The sequence below is a fragment of the Rhinoraja longicauda genome, chromosome 13 (genome assembly GCF_053455715.1).
Source record: "Rhinoraja longicauda isolate Sanriku21f chromosome 13, sRhiLon1.1, whole genome shotgun sequence".
Classification (NCBI taxonomy): Eukaryota; Metazoa; Chordata; class Chondrichthyes; order Rajiformes; family Arhynchobatidae; genus Rhinoraja; species Rhinoraja longicauda.
The window spans coordinates 27,872,106-27,878,105 of NC_135965.1; positions in this window are offsets into that span (position 1 = coordinate 27,872,106).

Here is a 6,000-nt window from a genome sequence, read left to right on the forward strand (position 1 = left end):
ACCTCTTCAAAAAGTCATGGAGTCACTAGAGAGTGACTAACCCTTTCTATGCGCCCCTCACTCCTGGAGTCTAACATTCATTTGTACACAAGGGACAATTTACAGTGGTCAGTTCACTTACCAACCTATGTGATATGGAAGGAAACCAGAGCACCCAGGGGAAATCTACTCAGTCACTAGGAGAACGTACAAACTCCACACAGACAGCGCCAGAGGTCAAGACTCATCTGGGTCACTGGGGCTGTGAGGCAGTGGCTCTAATGGCTTCTCCACTGTACCACTCCTGGCCGGCCCATTACTGGAAGGATGTAGATGAAGATGTTTACCAGGATGCTGCCTGGATTAGAAGGTATTAGTTTTAAAGAGAGGTCAGACTAACTTTGATTTTATTCCCTGGAGCATCGGAGACTGAGGTGAGACCTGACAGAAGCTTATAAAATGATGAGAGGCATAGATAGGGTGGACAGTCAGAACTTTTTTTCCCAGGTTATAAATATTAAATGCTAGAGGCATAGCTTTAATGTGAGAAGGGAAAAATCTAAAGGAGATGTGCAGGGCTATTTTTATATAAAGAGGGGGGTATGTGCCTTGAACATGTTGCCAGGGTGCGGTGGAAACAGATACAATTGTGGCGTTTAAGAGGATTGTAAGTAAGAACTTGAAAATGCTGAGATTGGAGGGATAGGGTATCATGTTTGGACAGAAGAGATTAGTTGACTTTGGCATCATGTTTGGCACAGACATTGTGAGCTAAAGGGCCTGCTCCTGTACTGTACTTTTTAGTTTAATTTTAGTTTAGAGATACCGCGCAGAAACAGGCCCTTCGGCCCATCGAGTCCACATCGACCAACGGTCCCTGCACACTAATACTACCCTACACACACTAGGGACAATTTGTACACTATACCAAGCCAATTAACTTGCAAACCTGTACATCTTTGGAGTGTGGGAGGAAACCAAAGATCTCAGAGAAAACCCACGTGGTCATGGGGAGAACGTACAAACTTTGTACAGACAGCACCCGTAGTTGGGATTAAACCTGGGTCTCAGATGCTGCACGTGCTGTAAGGCAGCAACTCTAATGCTATGCCACTGTGCTGTTCTATGTTCTATGTTCCAAATGACGGGACATCAAATGTTCGGCAGATGTGGCAGATAGGCTCTCAGACCTCAATTTCACATGATATGTGTCGACAGTACCTCTGACAGTTCTGCCGCCTCTCCGTGATGCCTGGACCCTCAGTCTGGATTGCATGGTCAACCCTCATGACCTCTGAAACAGCGGCAAGATTACTAACAGAAGACACATTCCAGCCCCCCACTCTTTCCTGAGTCACTTGCATTCTATTCCCAAAATGAATGCGAATTCTTCGATGAAATTCCGGCCTGTAACTCACTCCTGGCTATTTATCCTTGGGGTTAGTTCAGATTAATATCTCGTTTCAGTCTTCCTACTGAAATACAGTTTGATCTGACTGCGCCAACCAGGAACATTATTAGTGCTAAACCCAAACTAAGTGGAAATGCTTCCGAGATATAATCTACTGATATATGACTTGCGGAAGCAGTGCCATTTTTCAACATGACATTACATGGCATTATCAGCAAGCAGCTCCTGAAAGCAGTGCAGATGGATGGAGAAAAACTAACTATTCTTCAGTTGGTGTCGGTCTTTGAATAGTTCACAAGAAAAGGTCAGAAATCAGACATAAGACATCTAGGAGGTCAAACGGTGCTTAATCAGAGCGTTAGTGTGTGTGAAATGTATAAAGTTAAACCACCGAGAAGCTCTACAACTGATTCACTTTTGTGTATGTTTTTACATAGAAAGATGTGATAAACAAACAAGATATGCAGGGTGTCACAATGTACAGCTCAAACCTAAACACATCCTCAAGGCATGTAGATATATTGTACCATTGATCGCTTCATTAAATAACAAAAAGCTAATGTTGCATTTCAACATTAATTTACACTGGCCCTCAAGCTGGTTGGATAACATTTGACAGCATTAGAAGATGAATGGCCTCTTTGCTCGAGAAGTCTGAAGTAAAAGCAAAACTAATGGAAATACCCTGAAGATCAAACCGCAGCTGTGGGAGGAAAAACAGCTAACATTTCTGGTTGAAGACCCTTCTTTAGAACCAGCAGATAATCGGATTCTGCAGGTTTTTTGATTTTTACTTCCAGAAGTCATGTTAGCTTTGCACAATGATCTGGAGTATTGGGCTCCACAAGGAGTGGGGTGCAACTGGTAAGCTGTCTTTCGGTTCACGTTGTAATTTTGTTTCGGGAAATGTTTCATGGGGAAAATACAATAAAGCTCTGAGAATCCAGCACCCTCCGGACTAGAAGATTTTATGGACCATTACTTCAACATGTATTCAATTCATCTTTCCAAAAGATGTTGGACAGTAGTGAATTTTCCAGTGACCCCATTGAGCTTAAAGGGACCGCAGGAAACAGAACCAGGTGGGTTGTAGGGAGCATGAGAACCAGAGTTAATGTGTGCGAACAGAAGATCTAGTGAATTAGAGCAAGCTTGGGAACTGAACCCATGGAGTATTGGAGAGAGCATGAGAACTTGAGGAATTTGAGGAACGACATTCTTGCTATTGAGGGCGTGCAGCGTAGGTTCATTAAGTTAATTCCCGGAATGGCGGGACTGTCGTATTTTGAAAGACTGGAGCGACTGGGCTTGTGTACGCTGGAATTTAAAAGGATGGGAGGGGATCTTATTGAAACATATAAGATTATGAAGGGATGGGACATGTTAGAGGCAGGAAACATGTGCCCAATGTTGGGCGATTCCAGAACCAGGGGCCACAGTTTAAGAATAAGGGGTAGGCCATTTAGAATGGAGATGAGGAAAAACCTTTTCAGTCAGAGAGTTGTAAATCTGTGGAAATCTCTGCCTCAGAAGGCAGTGGAGGCCAATTCTCTGGATGCTTTCAAGAGAGAGCTAGATAGAGCTTTTAAAGATAGTCAAGGGATATGGGGAGAAGGCAGGAATAGGGTACTGATTGTGAATGATCAGCCATGATCACATTGAATGGCGGTGCTGGCTCGAAGGGCCGAATGGCCTACTCCTGCACCTATTGACTATTGTCTACTGTCTATAACGGAGCACACTGTATTAGAAGGATACGGAAACGAGCATCAATTCAGTTCTTCACTGGTATACACTACCTGCATCCTCTTCTCTTTCAGTCTGCACATTCAATATTCACATTATATTACAGAACTTCAGCTCCCCTCTGCTTCTTTCACCAATTACTTAAAACCTGTGTGTATTCACTGACCTATTAGAAATATATATAAAACGATGAAAGGCACACATAGAACCTTTTTTCCCAGGGTGGTAATGTCAAAAACGAGAGGGTGTAGCTTTAAAGTGAAATGGGTGAAGTTTAAAGGAGATTTGCAGGGCAAGTTTTTTACAACGAGAATGGTGGGTGTCTGGAATGCATTATCATATCATATCATATATATACAGCGCGGAAACAGGCCTTTTCGGCCCACCAAGTCCGCGCCGCCCAGCGATCCCCGTACATTAACACTATCCTACACCCACTAGGGACAATTTTTACATTTACCCAGCCAATTAACCTACATACCTGTACGTCTTTGGAGTGTGGGAGGAAACCAAAGATCTCGGAGAAAACCCACGCAGGTCACGGGGAGAACGTACAAACTCCTTACAGTGCAGCACCCGTAGTCAGGATCGAACCTGAGTCTCCGGCGCTGCATTCGCTGTAAAGCAGCAACTCTACCGCTGCGCTACCATTGTCATATCATATCATATCATATCATATATATACAGCCGGAAACAGGCCTTTTCGGCCCTCCAAGTCCGTGCCGCCCAGCGATCCCCGTACATTAACACTATCCTACACCCACTAGGGACAATTTTTACATTTACCCAGCCAATTAACCTACATACCTGTACGTCTTTGGTGGTGGTGGAAGCAGACAATGCATTCCAGACAGATAGGGCGTTTAAGAGGCTTTTAGATGGGCACAGGGATATGCCATGAATGGACAGATATGAATCATGTGCATGCAGAAGAGATTAGTTAAACTTAGCATCATGTTCGGCATAGACATTGTAGGCTGAAGGATTGTTCCTATGCCATACTGTTCCATGTTCTATGACGTATCTCATACACTATAAATATATAGCACTGATCATTTATCTTCAACCTCTCCTTAACGCACATCTGCAAGGATAACATCTGTGTCATGTCTAACTACTAAAAATTCCCAATCTCTACACCCACATCCAGCAGATGGTCCAGAAGATTAAATCACATAAGATTCAAGGTGAGGGGGAAAGTTGGAGATAAATTTGGCTTGGTCATAGAAGACAGAGGTTAGTGGTTGAAGGGCTGTTTCTCAGTCTGGCTGTCTGTGTCCAGTGCTGTTCTGCAGTAATCAATGCTAGGACCTCTATTTTTTGTTATGTATATTTGTATATATATAAGTATATAGCATAATCATAATCATACTTTATTAGCCAAGTATGTATTGCAACATACGAGGAATTTGATTTGACATACAATCATACCAATAAAAAGCAAAAAGGCACACAGAATACATTTTAACATAAACATCCACCACAGTGACACACACACACATATATATATATATATATATATATATATATATACTTATATATGTATACTAGACCAAGTGGACCCGTTGGGTCCAAACATCTCCTGCATTGGTGCAGCACCCTCCCCTAACCCTCTCCCTCCCCCTCCCCTCTCCCCCCTCCCCCCTCCCCTCCCCACTTCCCCAACCCCCCTTATCCACCCTCCTCTGATACTTCTGATCGAGTATGATTTCCGATGGGCCCTGTGATATCTACTCCAGAAAAGCACCATGAGACTTAAAAATCGGTATATAATTTTGCCACAATGAGTAAACTAAAAAACTGCAGGTGCTGGATTTTAGCAAACAGTGGATAATGAGATTCGTAAGTGATTCACTTAGTGAGTCATAAACCAAATTTGCATTTGAGATGATGAGAGCAAAGCCATTAAAATGATATAAGTACACATTATGTGGACTTTAAATTGGAAATTACCTGAATTACCTCATAAATAACGGTGGAAGTGGAGAGTTTGCAACAACTTGCCCTGTCATTTGGGATGCTTGTTCCTGGTTATATTGTTTGTTTGCATTGACATCACATTCCAAGTCCTTCTCCAGATGTTTTGGTTGCTTGTTCTCCAAATTTATAGATGAACAGTCAGTGCCCTCACTTGTTTTATTTTGCACAGATCATGGAGGATTCAAAGCCAATTCTGAGAAACCTGAGCATACAGGATCTTGGGTTGCATTAATAAATAGAACCATCCAGTGCAAATGAGAGGACAGTCCTTGGTTAGTCGGAACACAGCTACCAGACTTGGAGGGCATCTACAACACACGATGCCTCAGAAAAGCCACCAGCATCCACAAAGACTCTTCACACCCCTGCAACAGTCTGTTCGAACTCCTTCCATCGGGCAGACAATACAAGGCCTTCTACGCCCGCACCTCCAGACTCAGGAACAGCTTCATCCCCAGGGCCATAGCTGCTATGAACCGGTCCTGCTGAGCCGGATGGCCACAACGCATAGATCAACTTGCACTTTACCCTGTCTAAAACTGTTACAATTGTTTCGTTTCGTTGGGTTGCTGTTGTCTAAATTACTTAAATTATTGCATCGTATGGGAGGCGCATTCCCAATCTCGTTGTACCCCTGGGTACAATGACAATAAAGATATATTGTATTGTATTGTATATTGTATTATAAACTCACTGATTCCAATGCACCTGTACCCAGATTTTTGGTTCCTCACATGACAAGTGACTTAGTGGCTTTTGAAATGCCAAGAGGAGAACTAAGGTGTTAAATTACTTACATTAAAGTGTTGACTAGGGTTAGTGACTCATTTTGGCTGGATTTAAGTCTATTGGGTATATCAGAACCATTTGATTCTCTACCAACC